Below are 20780 nucleotides of genomic sequence, written 5' to 3'. Positions count from 1 at the left end.
AAAATGTTACACAGGGACATGAAATGAGCAAATGTTATGAGAAAAATGACGCTGATAGTCATGCTTGATGCAGGGTTGCCACAAATCTTCAATTTGTGAAAAATGCAGTATCTGTAAAGCGCAGTAATGCAAAGCACAATAAGGCAAAGTATGCTCCTATTAACATGGCACCTGTCGGGGTTGTAGTCTCATTAATTCCCTTCCTGCAAAACTGATCCGGTGAGAAGAATATTGCACTTGGGTTTGGGAGACCTCAGGCTCTATCTGGTATTCTACCAATGAGCTGTGCGACTGTGGCCACCATGCTAATGTTCAGTTTCCTCCTTTCTGAGGAAGCTTCTATAAGCTTCTACCCTCCTTCAATCAATCATTAGTCTTCTAGCACAGACAGAAGGAGAAGTAGACTTCAGTTTCTAATTGAGTTGTCTATCAATGTTCCTTGGAATATTTTGCTTATTATCTACAGTTCCCAAAGTCTTGAAGAGTTCCCTAGGATCAGGGCCTTGTCTGGAACTCCTGATCTCACTCTTTTACTCAGTAGGATACAGAATTCTTCTGACTAGTGCCATTGGAGAGGTTACTATAGGGCAAGTCACTCTTTATTTATTGTCTTACATCTTTATTTTCCATGACACTATTATATAAAACATACAGGTGTATAAGACTTAATTAAAGGCTGGAGAGAATGAAATGTAATTACAGTGTAGGAGGGGGAAACTTAGAGATGTGTGCCACATAATAATTTTCTTAGAGAACAAGGGTAGTTATTCAAGAGGTTAAGCTTTAAGGAGGCGGGTGGGAGAGAAGGTCACTTCATAGAGAAAGACTATTTTTATTCTAATTTCTTTCATTCAGATTTTTTTTTCTCTTTTCAAAAATTGATCTAACCTTTGCTATTTTGCTAACCTCCTCTACTCACAAAAATTTGTCTCATTCCAAGCTCCATATTCCTATTTTTTTTTTAATCAGATGAGATTAACACACTATGGGTATATGGGGAAAACTTCAGAAGGACAATCAAGGTTTTCCACTTGAGAGAAAAGTATATTAATTATATTCTACAAACACAGGAAATATCTGTTCTACCCTGACTGGATGACAAGAAATGATACAAACTGTCTCTGCATACAACAATTTCAGATTTTAGAATTCTTTGATGTCACCCCTTTACACAATATTATTTGCAATCTTAATATCCCACAGTCATCGCCAACTTGTTCTTTCCATGGAAATTTGCTTTTTTTCAGTTGGTCATAGAGTCCACAGTGCTAATTTTGCAACTTGCAAACTACAAGATGCAAGTCCCTTCTCCTTCAGGTCTTCTCTTGGAAATTTACAAGACAGATACTTTGTCGAAGTACTTACTTCTCTGCTGTTCTAACAATCCATCAAGTGCTCTCCGTCTGTATCCATAGTTGTTCTGGTCACTGGCATTTGAATTGCAACAAGTTTCTGCCAGTCCTCCTGATGACCTGAACTCTTTTCTCTGTTTTTTCCTAAAGGTCATTATTTGCACTTCTGATTGTCTGTTGCAAGTTCCTAAGCAGCTCTGTTAGTGATACTCAGTCTATCAACAATGCACTTCAAGGCATATGCTCTTCCTGAATCAAGTATTTGCAGCCAAGTGACTATCTGGTTCCAATCCTCCACTGTTCTTTTTTTTTTTTTTTTTCCCAGGTAGGTTGGCCATTTCTCTCTTACTTTCAGTCCTACCCACAATATACTGGTGTAGGTCCAAATGTCAACACATTTTGAATTTCCACACTTAGTCCCATGGTGGTAGGAAGCCCCTACCATATTTATTTGGAGATTTTCTTTTCACCTTAGGTCATCCTAACCTCTGTTTTGAACTTAAGGTGTGAGGACTGACTGAGTCACAATAATGGGCAGGATAGTTTTAATTTGTATCAAAATTACTGTTCTCTTGTAATACCATTGTGAAAATGAGACCAAAATGTGTAAATAGATCAAAAAGATGGGTGAGATGAACTGGAAGCCACCTGAGGAATACCAAGGGAAGTGTCCTTAGTTTGACTTGTTTCCAATTGACTAGAAGTCTTAGATTAAGATGTAGGTTAATTCTAGTTTGTTTGTTTTTTAATTTAGAAGAGATGCCAATGTTTTTTCAGTAAAACAACCACAAGTTTATGTTTTGTTGCTCTGTGAGATATTAACCAGTTTTGTATGAAAACAGGTAACCTTATTTTAGCATTGCTTTTTAAAATTTACTACAAATACACTAGTTTCTCAAGTGTTGTGTGGATAAGTTTTAACATCTTTCTGGTTCCATTATCAATTAATTTGCTAAATAAAATCTATGACACCAGTTGTTTTTCCATGTACCTGAAAGTCATGATTTTAGCTTTCAGAAAATTTTACTTTAAACATTCTGCTCCCTCCAATGGATTTCCATTTCAGGGTATTCCGGGTTCATCCTTATGTGACTTCTCCTGACTCTGCCATTCTGATTTCCAGTAGTATTGATGCAATGGATGATTCTACATTTAACGGACCTTATAGATTTTCTTTCAATTCACTTTTTAAAGTCCTTGAACTGATGTTATTACACTCCCCAGGCCCCTGCTTTGATTTTTTATCAGATAAAAACAGAAGTACAACTAAAAATAACCACTAATTTAAAGCTTCATGAAAATATAAGAGATAATTTTGAATTATGTGAAGCTCATATGCTTTTTTACAGAGGAAGTCCAATCACACATTTGGAATACAAAGTTAGTTTGGTTCAGCTCAAAATGTTCCATGGGAAAAGTTTGTTGATCTGGGTTATTGGTCCAAAGTTTCCAAAATTAATGGAGATTACTCTTTAGTGGAACTTTAACTCTAGAGCCAAAAGCCGCTAGAAGCAGCCATTTGAACAGCTTTGTATTAGAGATGCAGCATAATTAAAGTTTCATTTTAGAATCTTTGATTACACAGTCACTGGGTGCTATGTATATCAGCATTCAGTTCAAGTTTTTGAATCAGGAAAACCAAAAATAAGTACCCACCAGAAACTAATTTCTTCTGATTATTATACTTAGAATTCCAAAGCCCCTCCTCCAGTAAGAAATGGATCCTCATTCCTGTAATTTTCTCATGCTTAAAATTTGACATAAAGGACTCAATCTCATTCCCAATGCCTTCAATCTCTGATGTCCAAAGGTGGAAAAGTAAACAATGTGATAACGTCAAAGCCTGGATGGGACTCTCGAGAAACTCCTGTTGAAGACCACACCTCTACCTGCAAGAAGCTTTCTGGCTTCCCAGTCTTGCCCCAATACCACTACCTCCCCAGCCCTCCAGGATGCAGGGTTGATGGTGCCTGTCTGAGAGCATCCTAGAAGCTGTATGAACTCCCGTATGTTAATGGTTACTTATCTTTTTCGTTCTGTTTCTGGTAAATATGCTGGATTTACCTTTATAACAGTGATAAAAAGTTTCTTTGTAAACAAATTTAAATTTAAAAATAAATTCATATAAAGAAAACTGTTGAGTAAATAATAGTTCTGGTGGCATATGGTTAGAACAAAGGTTGAAACTCTAATGAGTGCATAAAAGTAACCTTGAGCCTTTGTGAAAATCAAAGATTGATGCTTAGGGAATCTAAAGTAGGGATAATTCTCCATTATATTATCTTAAGATTTTATTTTTGTTTTCAGTACATCCCACAGTGAGATTAGTAAGCAGTATGGTCAATAGAAAATATATTCTGGCTTTTTGGTTAAGCAAACCACAACTCAAACGCCACCTCTGTTTTAAGGAGGCCTTGGTCCCAGGGTCCTCATTTAGAAAATAGGAAACTTATCTCATTAGACCGGTGTATAGATTAAATGACATTGCACATATAAAGTGAATGGTATGTAGGTGCTACTCATTCATTACCTTCGACTCCTTCTTGAATAATGATACTAGCTGTTTCTATTTCATAATGGTTTATGAATTGGAAGTAGGTCACAATTATTTATGTTCCTTTTTTTTCTTTTTGGAATGTGTCAGCAAAATAAGAAAAACTCACATGTTAAATCCCCATGTTAACTGTGGAACAGGGAAATAAAAGGCTATGTCAATGACAAAAAAGAAAGAAAGGAAGGAAGGAAGGAAGAAATAACAAAAGAAAGAAAGGAAGGAGACTAGAGATTATCCACTGAAATGCTGCGTGGACACACTTGATGACTACAAGTAAGCAGCAATGGCAGAGAAGTGTATCCCAGAGGATGCTGAAGCCCCGGGATAGCTTTTCTTGGTTCCCAAAGTGACTCCCAAATGACAATAGAACTAAGACGTTTGTGACTCTTTTTTTTTTTTTTAACTTTCTACTGTTTTTTATCATTTTGTTCTTGTTTCTAGTCTGTGCACAGACAAGTCATTCTACTTTGGTAGCAATAAAAATAAAATATTTGATTTAATAGTCTAAATATTTGATAATCTCTAATAGTCAAATAGATTACAGAGATCTATTCTATATTGTTTGAGATAGGAAAGAATATATGGTTGGTCAGTCTATGTATTTGTTAGTTTTTTTTTTAATCGCTTTTTAATCTGTTGATTTATTTGTGAGTATATATCAACTAAAAATTATATACTCACTGAAAAGGAAAACAGCTCTTTGAAAAGATGATTTTTTATCTTGTGTTTACTTTTGACCTGTGGTTTAGTTTGTAGAATTGAAGGTATAATTTGTCTATGTGTAATTGAGGAAAGCTTTTATGTTTCATCGTGTGTGTGAAATATTTTCCTAATTCCAGAGGGTACAAATTAGATTATAACATTTCCTAAATTGAATAGATTATTTTCCAATTGTTTTTTAAGTGTATGTATGCACATATAAAAGTTAAAATATTTTTAAACATTTCACATAAAATGAATCCATGATACTTTCAAAGTACTAAGACAAATCTTTATTTGATACTGCTATCATAGAAACATTTAAAGACTCCAAGATCACATAATCAAAGTGAATTTTAAAAATTATATTACTTAAATATTTTTTGTTTAAACTATAAATGATAACAATAAGTTTGTTGCTTGAGTTTCAATATGGAATATTTCTAAGATTATAAAATATATATTTTATAAGATTTATAAGGGTTTTATTTTTTATAAAGTTGGGTTTTTTTTTTTTCTCATAAAGAAATAAATTAATCTGAAATTTCTTACTTTTCATACTGGTTTATTAACATTAGACCTATATAATGTTTAAGATCATTAAAAATTTAAATGTGGCTTTAATTAAGTTGAATCATATTTCTGACAGATTTTTATGAAAAGTGGAACTGTGTTTTTTAGTGCATCTTATTGAGCAAAATTTCTTAGATCTTTTGATAACCAAAATCCTTTGACTAATACTAAAATGAGTTACTGAATAATATTTAAATTCTTAGATAATTTCCAAGTGAGATTGAATAATGAACCACTGGTTGCACAGCATAATTGTAATTTCATATAGTTTGCTTCTTATTTGCATGTGGTATGGAGTGGCTGTATCTTTGAGTTATGTTAATGAACCTGTTCATTCTTACCACTTTAATAAGGCAGAAAAGGGACATTTGCAGCTCTACCTATATTATATGTATTTATAAGCTGCAATAGTCTGCTAAAATTGTGCTTAGGTATATGGACAGTTCTCAGTAACATCTCCTCGTTTCCTCTGTTTAATAGAAGATGATTAATTTGCTTAAGAAATAACCAGTGTGGGTTATTGAGACATACTAGGATTAATAATAATTGAGAAAATCACTGTGCATGTAAAACTGAGGCATTTGCTTTTCAAGGGGAAAAAAAGGAGGAATTTTGCATTAAAGTACAAGTTTGATCCAAAATTAAAAAAAAAAAAAGGGGAAAACTTTAGTGTGTACAGCAAGTATTAGAATGTATGAAGGAAGTTAATTTTTTTTTTTTTGCCTTGGTTTGTAATATCTGAAATTGAAAGGCTCTAAAAAGAGGTTTAAATGTTGACAAAGTTAAATCAATTTCAATGGATTTATTCACAAGACAATTTAAGGAGATGGTGGGGAAAGACTCATGAAAATTTTGCTGTCAAATACGCAATCGATGCAAAATTACAATTTGGCTTTTTCTCTGTCAAATTGAAAACTAAATCTTAGGAACGCTTAATAAATAATAAAATATTATTCTTTAACTTCTATGTAAACTTCCCACATAGCAGAGATGCCATATCTTATCAGAATAATATTCTCTGCTTAGGTTTGATTTTATATGCAATTGGTTAATTAAAATAAAAAAAGAAAATATTTTCTCACTTATAAAAAAGCTAAAGCTTCTTACCAAACTTTTATAATCTTTTGTGTTTATTTAAAACATTTTATCACTTTGATTAAGTAGATAACCAACCACTGTTTCTCAGCCTCCATGGTCTCATCTTGAGTTATCAATCTACTCTCATTTTTTGGTTTACCTCAACTATCAGATCTTAAATTTAGAAAAAATAAAACAATGTATCTGAGGGGGGAGGTTTATAGGTCTTCTAGACAAGCACAAAGATCTGTTGCTTTACCTCATGAAGAAAGACATGATAGTAACAATTAGGGTTGTTTGTTCTGCTCCGTATTTTATAATTAGCTTAAAACTATTGTCAAATCTTTGTGGGGAGGATCATCAAAGTAGAAGAAATACACAGTAGATTCTACGTCTAGCGAGAAACTGCTTCCTAGTTCACAGATCACTGCCTTGGGGGAAGAGAGATGAGACTCAGTTCTGACTTCAACAAGGACAAGTGGGAATTTACAACGGAGGAGCAGGGTGGGAGTCAGTGGATGGCAAATTACTGAAGAAATGTCAGGAGTAAGGGGGTTCTTATTAGACCTATTCAACAGAATGCTTGCTGAAGACGAGGCAGTGTGATAAGATATTGAAGGCGGTCAGGTATTACTGGGGATTTTTGCTAACCTGAATTAGCAGGATTCTTACTCAAGGGCAGAGAGGCAGCCCAATGCCCAGCCTAGTCCGGCACAGGGCTCGGAGGAGCCTGCCAATGTTCAGAGCAGTTCTGAGACTCAGAGTGATGGAAGTGCCACTGTCTGGCCATACCATTTAGTCCCTTGGTTGTGAGATCAGAGAATGAAAGATGAGAGATAGGTCTATCTCTCATAGGAATCGGGAAATATGAGAAAAATGGGATATTTGGCGTTGGTACTGTCTGCCATACATTTATATGATATTTTACAGCTGGACAGGACTGGGTGAAAATTTAATAAAATTTAATAAATTTCTTTTAAGCTTTCCTAATGGAGCCCTTCCTTTCTTCTACCTATTAGGAGAGAGCCCAGAAATCAGAACAGTGCAAAATCTCACTCCTAGCCCAATGTGAAGGACTAAGACCTATGTATGGCATCTAAATATGACTCTGTACGTATGAACGTGTGTATTTGTATATATGTGTATGCAAGTTGAATCTTGCTTCGAGAATAGAGAAATATATAAAAATCCTAGCCTAAGAGTTAAGGTATTATCTGTCCCAAACTAGCTGATTACAGTCGACACTTCTCCCTGATTTGTGGACAAGTATAAAGATAATAAGGATAAACTGTTGTAGGCAACATCATGTCAGCTCCTTCCATCCGTCCTTAAATATGAAAGAATAGCACACCAGGAGAGTCTGGAATGCCTTTGTGCTCCAAATTAGGCTATCAATCTAATTAAAAATTTCAGGGGTACTCCTAAATGTTTACACATAACCTCCGCTTTTTTGCTTTTAAATCCATCCTTATATATCCTCCTTCTCTGACACATTGAGTTGGTTGAGTGAAAAATGCAAAATCACTTTTTCCAACCATTCTTTGTTATGCACCACCTTGGTTTTCTAACCGTTTCAAAAATCTTTACCTAAGTGTTTACTGATTTATTCATTTTCAAATACTTGTTTGGAATGTTGGTCATAATCTTGCCATTATCTCAAATGCTGAGAATATAGATGTGAATAAGACAGACAATATTCCAGCAGGCAAGGAGCTTACATTCTACTGGTGTAGATACAGTGATAGCTGTAGCTGTAGATATAGATACAAAGATAGAGATACTGCAAATACATAAACATACGGTTTAAAAGTATATAAACATGCAAATGAATAAAACAATCCATCAAAGAATCTCCTAACTTTCAATCTATTGTTTCTTGAGTATTTTCCTGGACACCTCTATTTCCATGCTACAGGAAATTCAAGTAACTGTCACATTTTTAAAGCCTCCATCTTGCTCTAGGGCATCCTGTGCTGTCCTTATTTAAGATATATATTTATTTAAAAGACTTTAAATCTCAAATCTTATTAGAACAGTTGTCTTTTTAGGTTCTAGACTCTATGTTCATTTACATGAGTACATTTTTCTGAGAGGATTTTATTTTCTTCGAGCCTCTTAGTAGTTTTTAAATTTTCATTTGTTTCATCTTACCAAGTTTAGCAAGATCCACTAAGAATCAGTATAATTTTTCTGTGTAGAAAACACTGAAAATAGAGCAGTTACTGGACTTCCACGTGGCTGCCCCTACTGGGGATCTCGAGTTCTAGTAGAGAATGACAATCCCAGGTTTGGACCATATCCGAGGTCCTAGAGAAAACATCGCATCAGTGTTGTGTTTTCTTTGTAAAAGTTAGATCATTTTCTAATCCCTTTCCCCTAAGCCCTACTCCAAAAAAAAAAAAAAAAAAAGAGTGTAAGAATTAGGAGATTTTGTTTTATGGAGAAAAAATAGGAAAAGAAGGAGAATAAAACCAAAAGCATACAAACAAACAAAGCCTCTGGTTTGATTCAAAAGCTGTTTGATTTTGATAGCCCCAATCCAAAGCAGTAATGGTTCATGGGGACCAAAACATCTTCATACATTAAGAAGCATCAGAATGATTATGCATCTTTGCCTCTCATGTAAAATTGCACGTACCTAAATGGAAAAAAGAAAACCCTTTGAATCCAAATGATAAGAATAAAGGGGACACTGCAGCATGCCTCTGAGGCACTGCAAAATGTTCATTTTGCCTCAGTCTTCTAAGTCTGCTCACGTACTTGTTTTCACCATTTTTTTTAAACCCCATTCATAGCACGGCCATCCATTCAGTTAGCATCACTTGACTGCTGATGGTAACACCAGCTATTTCTCTTTGCCTGTTATCTACCCCATTTTCCTTTGATGACAGCATCTTGACTTTCATTTGGAAAATCACCTCTCCTTTTGCTTTCAACAAAGTAATTCGGACAGTCTGGACCCTACATCCTTCCTTCGGTGGTGGGCACTCGATTTTACTCCTCCAGTCAGCATACTTCATTTATCCTGATTAAGTGCTTAATTCCAAATTGCTTATTGATCAACAATGGACTTTTTAGTTTTATGAGGCAATACATCTCTTGTTTGTTTGTTTGTTTTTTCTCAACTTTTTGAGCTTTTGGTCAATTGCAGCCAAAAGAATTCTGACCCATAAATGTACCTACTGTGTGGCAGGTGTCATGCTAGTTTTCCTGCATCATTTTTACATATAATTTCCGAAGTTATTTATATGTGGGTTTGGAAAATGGCATCACCCACTTTACTAACATAAAACAAACTGCAATACCATGCTTCTTGATATATATTTTAACGCAATTTTTCCCACTCGTTTCCTTTGACTGTCTTAATCAAAATTATTTTATAGTGTCATCAGCTCTTTAACAAAGTGTTTCAAGAATGCGGTTGGCAAAGTTTTTGCAAGCATAAATATACTATCTTTGGTTTTTGTTTCCTGAACTTTAGTCTCTCTTTACCATTCATCCCGACTACTCACCCAGCTTCTACCCTGAGCTGGCCAGTGGAAATCTCTTAGGGTTCTGTGATTTATTATCAATTAATTTCAAGAAGTTTATTTCAAGCACAAATGAAAGAATCCTCAATTTTAATAAAAACCAAGCATTACAAAATTATTACCATTATTTCCAGCTATCTTGTGGAGGAATTTTAGGGTCACAAGTTGGGACTGAAATAAGAAATAAATAAGACCCTCTATGGCCTTTTACCTACTGAATCTGCTCTGTTGAAACTGCTTTCAGCTTCCTCACCAGCCGGAGATAAATCTCATGTAAATCTGTGTTAATAACAGGGAATGAAAAATGAGGAAGAGTGCTTGGCATTCATATTCCTCATGAGGTCCACTTCCCCAGACCTAAGAAGAATATAAGCACGTGCTTGCACTGTGGGGTTTCCGTTTACTTCAGAGGAGACATTATCCTTCCCATAATGACTATTTCCAATTATTGACTGAATTGATGTTCCCTGAATCGCAAGGAGCTTAACATTGGTCTCATCTTCCAAATCTTTCAAAACTCCATGCCTTTCCTTTCTCCTTTTATGCCCTACAACTGTTTCCTTAAATGAGCTTTAGTATTTCCCAACACAGTTGTGAGCCAGCAGGACGCTGTTTCAAAGGGGTGGACGGGAGGGAGCGGAGTAGTTCATGCTTCCCCTAAGTATATTAACTGGAAAGCTCTTCCACTCAAGTGATGCACTGGATTACTTCAACCACTGCTCCTCTGACCCCGACACTTCAAGTGGAAGCTCGGCTCAGTTCCTATTAAGAGAGACACATAAAGCTGCTGTTGTCACAAATTCAGCCAGTAATGGATAAAGTGGTAATTAAATTAAGATGGCTGTTGGGGAGAGAGGTTTCTTCATAACAAAATCTAACAGGACTGAAATTGACTTTCCCACTTTCCCTCTCTACCAATTAACACAGCAGCCCAGGATCTCGTTATTTATATCCAGCCTTCCAAGTCACCTTGCTGTACGAGTTGTCTTTAATTGCTCAAAAGTTTGCTAGAAATACATACATATATATATATGATTTTTTCCCCCACAAGCCTATAGCAGGAATTTAAGAGGTCTTGGAAAAAATAACTTCTCAGAAAATAAGGAATGCTTGAAGTGAGGGTACTATGAAAGGAACACCAACAAGAGGGAATAGCCAGGCACTAAATTGCGTATCAATTATCTTCAGTTTTGCTCTATAATTGAATTAGTCTCATACCAAAAGATGCAGGGATGGCTGCCAAGAAGCTGACAACTAGGTGTCTTTAACATATTCATCGGTAGATCCAGGTTTGCTCAAACCACGCATAAGGCCAATGCACAAGGCTGCATACTGAAATCACGTGAGGAGCCTTAACAAATACTGTTGCTTGGATCCCACCCCGAGAGATTCGAATTTAATTGGGTTTGTAGGCAGCCTTTGAATTGGGACTTTTAAAAACTCCGCAGGTAATTTTCATGTGACGCAGAGGCTAAGAACCACTGCACCACACAGTTAAATTTCTTCTTCCTTGTAGACGTTACCTTGTCTTGTTTTTAAATAGACACTCTGTGTAGCCTTAAGGTGGTAGGAGCTTAAAGATGGAGGAACTTTAAATAGGTGAATAGAAATGCTGCATCACTGTTCATTTTCCTGGAGCTTCTGATTCCTTCTTTTTTGAGTAGAGCCTGAGAGTCATTTTTATTTCCCCCATCGTCAACTTAGATTTAGGACTTGCAAACTCTGTACACTAGAAACACTGAGGTCATTATTTCCAGCTAATCTCTAGGATTAGGATTCTGATTTGCTATGCTTCTCAACAAACTGCAATTTAAAAAAAAATTTAGATGATAAAGGAGAACTTTCTTTTTCTAGGACATGATTCTCAGTTATGGACTTCACCATCTACAAACATGAGGTGATTTGCAAGTAAATTTGTATCAAGAAAAATAGATAAAGTTGGTTTCATATTAAACATGAGACAATAAACACAACCAACCTAGTTTCCTCCTAATTTCTCATGGAAACAAGTGTAAAGTGATTTTTTTTTCCCAAAAAAGAAATATCATATAAGGACAATTAAAGTGGCAAAGAAAAAATGTAAAAATGTGGAACAGATGGATAGTGGTAACAAATTTAGAAGACCAGAGAAAGAAGAAATTTAAGATAGCCAGAGGGAAAGACAGAGAACCACCTGCTTTGCATTGCATTACCCTGGAAATGTGCAAGAATTTGCTGAACGCCAGACCTGTGTAAATGGGGTTAGAGGGAGCTAAAAACAGGACAATATTCGGAAAATCTATTTAAGAAGCTGTTGAACACCTTGATCTTCACCTGCCTGACTCAGACTGGTAGCGTCCTTTTTCCTGCACTAGGAAAAGACTGAAGGTATATCATCTGGAAAGAGTCAACAATAAATAGTTTGAACAGGAAGAGCACTAGGCAGAGAAGAAGTCAATTCCATCAAAAAGATAGCAGGTTTTGGGGATTAAAGGCATGCCTAGCTAAGAAACCAGGTATATTCCATTTAGAAGCAAAGTCTCTTGAGTCGGAATCCCAGTTTGACATGTAACAAGTTCTTCCTTAGGTAAGGTAGTTTTCTTCTTTGTGCCTCAGTTTCTTTCTCTGAAAAAATGGGTACACAATTATTAGATTGATATAAAGGGTGGGTGAATATATGTAAAGCACATACTTCAGTGCTTGGCAAAAATAATAAACACTATATACATGTTAATTACTTTTGTTATTCCCCCTACTCAGAATCCAGATTAACAATAGAGAAATTTATAATCCACAGCCAGAAAATGAAAGATTCTTCCCAGAGAGAAAAAAGTATGTATGTAAGTATATACATACATATATACACACACATACATATATTCACAAATACACACATCCAGTTCGCAAATGAAATACCCCAACTAGATCAGGGACACTGAAACTCACCAGGGAGATGACCTCACCAACTCACCAGAGCTTCCAATCAGCTTCGGAGAACTTCTTTTCTTAATTTTATGCAGCCAGATATCAATAGATATTTGAGGAAATTATCTATCAGAATATATAGAAAACAAATTTCCACAGTAATTTTGCAGTAAGTGGAAATAGCACAGAAAGAGTAAAAGTGCAAAAATGATCTATAATTAATTTCTGCAAAGAGAAGAAAGAACACATTGTGCATATGAAAGAACAGCCTGCTATGAAAAGGAACATTTAGAGAGCAAAACCAGCCCTTGAAATTTAAAAATGAAGAAAAAATTAAAACTCATTATAAGAGGAAGGAAATATAAAATTGTGGAAATCTCTCATTAAATACAATAAAAGAAAAATAAGCTTAAAAATAGAGTATAGTAAAAGAGAATTAGATGATCAGCACAAAATGACCAATATCTGAATAACAGAAGTACCTGTAAGAAAATCAGAAAAAAATAAATAAAATGTAGGAAGTTACAAGAAAATTATTTAGACTGAATAAATTACATTAGCTTTTATATTCAAAATGCTTACCACATTTCCTGCATAATTAATGAAAATAATCCACACTAAGGTATATCTTCATGATTTTCAGAGCAATGAGACAGGTTGAAAAGACACTAAAATTTTCTAGTAAGAAAAATTAATCTAACTGTATGATCAGTTATCATAGTACTATTTTGAGAAATATATCCTATCCCCTCTGATCTAAGTGCCTAATCTGCTTTAGTTTCCATATGTGCATAAATCTATTTTTGAACTCTTTATTTGAAGCATTATAATAAGCCTTGTTATATCATAAGAAAAGTCCCTCAATTTTTTTATAATTAAATTCATCTTTGTGTTTGTTTTCCTTATTATTTATAATAAAGACATTTTGCTATTCCTAGCCTTGTGCCCTTCCATGTGAAGTTTACATCAACTTGCCAAGTTCCATGAAACACTGTTACTAATTATATGGGTATCTATTTAATAAATTGCTTAAATTCAGGGCAATTGACATCTTTAAATATTACAATTTCCTATCCATGAACATGGTATATCTATTTATTTCTCTTTTAATGTCTTTTAATACAAGCTTATTATCTCTACATAAAAGCCTTAATGCCTTTGTTACATTTATTCATAACTATATTATATTTTTGTTATTGGTGTAGTTTTAAAAAATTGACACAATTCTCAACCATATGGAAAGTTTGCAAAAACTGTTCAAGGATCTTTTTTTTTTCCTGGAATCTACTGAGAGTAAACTGTCAACACATTGTTCCTATACCCATATACATTATTGCGTATTTTCTACAAAAACATTTTTTATATAACCATAATACCATCAAAACCATCACATTCAGGATATTAACACTATAGTATTACTACTAAAGTAATTCTGGTACTATAAATAAAAATGTAGCATTAGTTCTACTGTAGCTCATTGTTAAAAGTGGCATTGATATGGTTATGCATTTTTCCAAACGTACTAATAGAATATTCTAAGATATATTGCAATACACGTTCTCTTTCTCTATGATATTTACAAAGAGAGTTAGGAGGATTTTTTCTGAAGTCAGTGATGGCCATATGGCTTTGTCTTAGAGGAGGTGGTTACGTTTCCCCGAAGTTACTTCTCACCTGCTTTTTGACTTTATCTTGATTTCTACCTACATTTTGCTCTTTTGTGCCTTCTAGTGGCTATATCATAGTAGTATGTTCTGAATAATGCATAAAAACACAACCATAGTGTGGGAACTTTCCTTTAAATACCACCAGAAATGCCAGAGGAAGGGAGGTTACAATCCTGTGACTTCACATAGGCTACAGCTATGACTTTGGCCAAGAATCAATATGCTTTTCCCCTGATTTGTGCTGGCTTAACCAGTCATGTCTCAGCATGAACACTGAATTCAGAAAGTGGATTGGTTAATTGTTCTCAGTCATTTCTGGAATCAACATCTTTTCAACGTATCTTTACAATTCTTTCCCTAGAGTAAGCGGACATGCTTTATTAATCTTGGATTTGCCCATGGAACTTGCTTGAATAAGAGGATGTCAGTGTTAGCGATTTCACAGAGGCCTAAACTGCATCATTTACGTTGCTCTGTTGTGCTTTTATGCAACCTAGAAACAGCGTTTTCCAAGTAGCCTTCAGTCCTAGAAGGACGTGAGGTCATGTGAGGATGACCTGAAACCAAAGCACAGTCTGGCACCAAGCCTAACTGATCCCAGTTTAGAACACTAGAACCACAGCATGGCTGCAGACCTGTGGAAAAGAAAAATTGCTACAAGTCACATTTCATCTTTTTTAATGATCAGTTCCCTTATACTATCAGAATAATAAATTCATATGCCATAGGTTATCAGAGGAAAAAGCCACGCATAATATAGATCCACCTGAGACTGTATAAGTTAACAAACAAGAAGCAAGCTCATTTGTCACAGTCAGAGTTTAAATATCAGTACATGTGGTTCTTTCAGTGTGTGAATAGGCACCTGACATTTAATTAAAAAAAGGAAGTGGATAATACAGAAAATGAGTGAAAAATGGTAGACGAATACCCAAAATTACTATGCTTAAATATGTTGGGAAACAGTCACTTCCCTGTGAGATCTCACATGCAGGAAGATTTCATCATGTTCAAATCAGAACAAAAGTACAGTAGCTCTTGGGTAAAGCAAAGACTTGATGGCAAGATTTTGCTTTGCATCCTCCAATCTTGTGGAATTTACAACGATTTATATGAAAAGTTCCTACATTAAGGTTTTATTATGGCATACATCATATGACATGAAGATATTGTGTACAAAGTCACTGGTAGGCATGGGAAGGCAGAAGGTAGGTAAAGTTTAAGAAGTAGTCAACAGTGGCATCTGAAAGTTAGGAAAGGACCTTGTGGAAATCTGCCTACTATCTTCCAAGGCAGTCCACATACCCATTCAACACTACTCACAGGCAATAATTTATATTTTAAATTTTATAATGTGTCTTAATTACACTCACAGTAGAAAAAGCTAGAATAAAATAGAAATATTGATAGGATTAAAAGAAGATATTTTTGATAATCTCAGGATATTAATTTTATTTCATCCAAAATAAAGTGAGGAATGCTGCCTTTTCAAAAAATTTAATGTTAGTCACTCATAAGTAGCCAATTACAGCAATTTATGCTATAAAGATACAGATACACTTAAATTATTTCCATTTTAAAAAAACAAGTATCAAACCCATGAATTTTGTACATTTGAATCTTCTTTTGATGAAAAATAGAATTCAAATCATTCTATCTAATATGGAAAATGCTCAGTGATTACTTTTCTATATGTGTCATAGAGCTATCACTTATTGAACTGATGATTATCTTTAATTATGAAGCATGTCGTAATGACTTATAGACACTTTGTTCCTCCAATCTTTAACTTTTGATTTTTACTTTGATGTCACCTGGCATTGGGAAAATAAATTTTAGTGTATATGTGTATATAAATAAATATATATATATATACATATATGACATGGCTTACTTACAGGAAAACTTTAAGGTCACTAAAAACAAAAACAAAAAATCAGAAAAATAAGCATGTCTGCTGCTGATTTATACTAAAAATTGGGACCAAACCGTTTTCTTGTCTTGCAGAAACACTAAGAATTCAGTGCATAGTTCAAACATGAGAAGCAGAAATTTTCTGCTCAATAACCATCATACTTATGAATATAAGTCTCAATAATCAACATTCATATTATCACATACTAAATAGAATAGACTTTAACATAATAATCTTTATATAATCCACAAATTTTACTACATTGCTAAGTACAGTGGTTATATCAGTTGACTTTTTTTTTTATTCCCATGATAAAACTTTCTCTGGGAAGAAAGCAGTGAGTTAATTTACATTCTAGAGAAATATCCTTAATCTGGTTAATTACTCAGAATGTTGTCCCATCAGTGCAGCGGCACCATCAGAACATACTTCTATACAAATATTATTTGTTGACAACATAATCCTTAATAGTTTTGTACAGTTCCGAACTAATTGGGCAACTAGGCAATGAATGTGAAGTAAAAGTGTTCTTACTTCATGTCACTATTTTGTTCAAAGTTTGCATATGGTTAAGTCATACTGGAAATTTTGTGCATTCCTCAAGTTGCAATAAAAGAAGCATTTTGCTAGGTTTATGTATCTATGATAGGATCTTCCATGTAGACTGGTAATTCCTAATACGTAAAGCTATGGTGTCACTGGAGTATGGTAGCTTCTTGCCCCAGATTCACCCCCAAACGTTTCCAAGAAAACACTGTTGGTGCAGACTTCCTTGCTACTCTTGCACCACATCAGGCGTCTTGATGCAGGAGTAGCAAGCAAAAACACAAAGATCAACAATTCTCTTTGTTTTGTTGTATTAGACATTTAAAAAACCATAGACACTAATAACGTAGTTAGACATTAATTAATGCCAAATAGATACTTCACCCACTTACATGCAGTTGCAAAATCTCTGGAATGTGTTTTCATCAGTTAATTTGAAGAAATGTTTTCCTGTAACAGTACTGCAAGAAATCTATGTTGATAGAGTGCATAAAATAAGTGACGGGAAAATAAGCTGATGTTGCCATAATCGCCTTCTCAGGCTTACTTGTGTTTTATTTCATTTCTTTTTAACATTGGTTCACACAACGTATCTTTTTGAACCCCATCTGCAGGTGCCATTAAGTAATTTCAGTTAATACCTATAAGCCAAGGTTTCTGGTAATAAAGAAACTGAAGGGCTCATCTTAAATGATACTGAACTCAAAAATAACTTTGTGAAGAAGAATGTCAGTATACCTTAATTAGACAATCTTTAGAAATTGGGACTTTCAAGTTACAGAATTAAAATCTCAGTGCGAAATATCTAAGGCAGCTATGTATAGCTTCTTAAGCAAGCAGTCAAGGACCAACTCTCACTTCCTGGATGGCTACAGGATAAATATATGCTTCAAAACTGCCAAGGGGAAAAAAAAACAAAAACCCTTCTTACTTCATCCCACTTTATTCTGCAACAGGATTTGTGGAAATTTCAACAATGGAAACAAGAAAGATTCCAGAACTCAAAGCTCACGATAGACATTTTTTATGAAATGTATCATTTTGGACAAATGAGTCAGCAAGCATAAGGAAAGAAGAATCTCAAATCAACACTGGGTCTTCTAAAAAAAGAGTCTAAAGACAGGATGCCTCAAAAAAAATTATGAAAAATATGCACCAGAATATAACCCCAGAACTCACTGTCTTTGTCATATATACCTACACAGAGAGTAAACTACTAACACTTATAGGCTTAACTACTGAGGATTTGCATTTTAGCAAGGAACACCAACACCCGTGACATGCAGTTATTTATAATGAAAATATACTTTCTACAGCTTGGAGCAGTTAAAATTAAAGAAGACAATACACGGCAAGCGTGATTGTGAATTGTGTCTTCTGTTCTGCTGCCCCTACGCAGGCAGAATTGGGTAGCTAGGCGATGAGTCAGGGGACCCCTGATTATTTGCATCTCAGTAAGAATTGCTCAGACTCTCTCCTCGGTGTCAAGGATCTATTGTCCTTGTGCTCACAAATAAGAATATTGTCAGCAGAACTTATCTTTGCAGGGGAACAGCAAACATTCATACAGAACCGAAGAATTGAAAACTGTCGGGGTCCTCAATTAACAAACGATCACCTTGCAAAGGTCATTCCTGCAGCATTTCTCACTAAGTTTTGAGTTACTGAGATTAAATCTTTGAAACCCAGTCACAACAAATGACAGATTCTGATTGCAAAGCCTGTCACATAACCCCGGGGTGGGAAAAAAATGGACTTTTTTGGTGCTTCCACACCCTCTACTATAGGAAATACCTTGTCCACTCTCCAATCCTTTCAATTAGAAATTAAAGTGTGTGTGACATCTAAATATCCCCCTCGAGTATTTATTTGCATAATATTTGTATGTCCTTTAATTTGTACAGAACTGACAGCTAGTAGATTGGAGTGAAATAATTATTCCGAATAATGCTAACCCAACAATTTCTTATCCTCATGGAGAGCACTAGTGCCAATTAATAAGAAAATCTCATCGTAAGAGAAAATGATGATGCTTTCTGCACCAGATGTAGGCCAAGTGTAGGCAAGAGCCATCTCTAGGGAATGAAGAATCTGGGTAATTGCCTCCTGCATCTTGCTTTGTGGCCTCCATCGAGCTGCCTTAGGGATAGAACATTGTGGGGGAAGAAGACGGGAAAGAGGTCTTCTGAGAATTCGTCTACTAACCACAGTGTCCCCGTTAATGGTGGCAGAGTGTGGGCACGATTAGAAAGTCTAAATCCTGTTCCTACCACAATCACCTTTGAGAGAGAGAGGCATGCAGAGGACAAGACCACTCACCAGAGTTTTGATCCAAAGTTCAAGATAATTTCTTGGTGAATTTGCCAATAGTGAATGTGTACTGTTGCATCTCTGGCCAGGTGCCTAAATTAAAATCAAGATCAGGTCGCTTCTTGGTCATCATTCTCACCAAGCTCCATTCCCATAAGTGGTAACCATTGGAACCATGAAAAAAATGTCAGAAAGATGTCTAATTGTCATTATATTTATTTTGAAACAATCAACATTGCAATCTTTCATCAAAACAGGAAGTGCAAAACAAATCCTTAAACACTGGCTAAGATGGATAAGTGAGCAATGTCTATGGATTAAATTAATGTCTAACTTTCATGCCTAAAGTTTACCTCTTGCTACATCTAAGCTAATATTCAAACCCAATCTTGATCCTCAGCGCTTTACCAAAGTAAAGGCAAAGAAGATAAAAGAATGATGGAATATATAAAATCATCTATTTGCTGAAAATCCCTGCTAAAGACTCATAAGTTCAATTGTCTGTTAACCTCTCCAGTTGTATGTCTATCAGGCATCCCAACTTCAGCGTCTTCAAAACTGAGCTTCTAATACATCCACCCATGCCTGAGTCCAGCTCCATCCACTGTCCTCCCTATCTCAGGAACAGCATCTCAATTCTTCTCATTTCTTAGGTAAAAACGGTAAAGAAATACAGTTGACCCTTGAACAACATGGATGTGAACTGCGCTGGTTCACTTATATGTGGATTTTTTTTTCCCCAATAAACTTTTTCTACACTACTACATGATCCCTGGTTGGTTGAATCCAGAGATGCAAAGCCATGGATAAGGAGGACCATCTGTAAAGTTAAACTTGGAATTTTGGAGAGGGAAGGAGGATTCCATGCTCCTAACACCTGCTTTGATCAAGGGTCAACCATATTGGAATCTACTTTTTCTTTTATACCCCACATCAGATTCATCAGCAAATCCTATCTGTTCTTTGCTCAAAAAATATCTAAATCTGATCTATTCTCACCACTCCTACTTTATCTTGCTCTTCCAAGCCACACCATCTGTTAGACAGTTAATTTCCTTCTCATTGTTCTCCATCTTTGGCCTTGTTCAGACTATTCTGAACACACACACACACAAAACAGACATTTCAGGATGCCATTGCTCTGCTCAAAAAATTCCCCAAGTCTCCCATTTCACATAGGAGAAATACCAAAGTCTTTAACATATTCACTAGGGTTTAGACGGTAAGGCTGCTGTGACCTTTTCTGACAGCATCTCTCTGTCTTGTTCCCTCCACTCTTTCTAATCTCTTTGATGACTTTCAAGCATTCCAGGCATGCCCTGACCTATGGACAGGAGTTGTCCCTGTGGACAGCTGCAATTCCTCTGTTGAAATAAATATTGCTGCTAATATCTTCCTGGATACCCTTCTCTCTGCTGTCACATTCTTGTTGATGTCTTCCTTGACTGTTAAACTGTCAACATTAACACCCCCACCCCAACATACACACATATACATATTTCCTATCCTCTTTTACTGCCCCGAAGATTCTCCTTACCACTTGTCACTATCTTACCTGCTATAAATTTTACTTACACACCTTATTGCTTGTCTCCCTCCTTAGAAAGTAGCCAGTTGCTCCTTTTCATAGCTAGTCATGAGCAGTGCAGAATC

At 35.4% G+C, this 20780-nt stretch overlaps 1 pseudogene; it reads left to right on the top strand.

The window, feature by feature from the left end:
• Positions 1–2401: 2401 nt before the first annotated feature.
• LOC105076772 (AP-5 complex subunit mu-1 pseudogene) lies at positions 2402–3226 on the top strand (annotated as a pseudogene).
• The last annotated feature ends 17554 nt before the right edge of the window (positions 3227–20780 follow it).

This window comes from Camelus bactrianus, chromosome 10 (genome assembly GCF_048773025.1).
Source record: "Camelus bactrianus isolate YW-2024 breed Bactrian camel chromosome 10, ASM4877302v1, whole genome shotgun sequence".
NCBI lineage: Eukaryota > Metazoa > Chordata > Mammalia > Artiodactyla > Camelidae > Camelus > Camelus bactrianus.
This window is presented reverse-complemented; position numbering and strand designations above follow the sequence as displayed.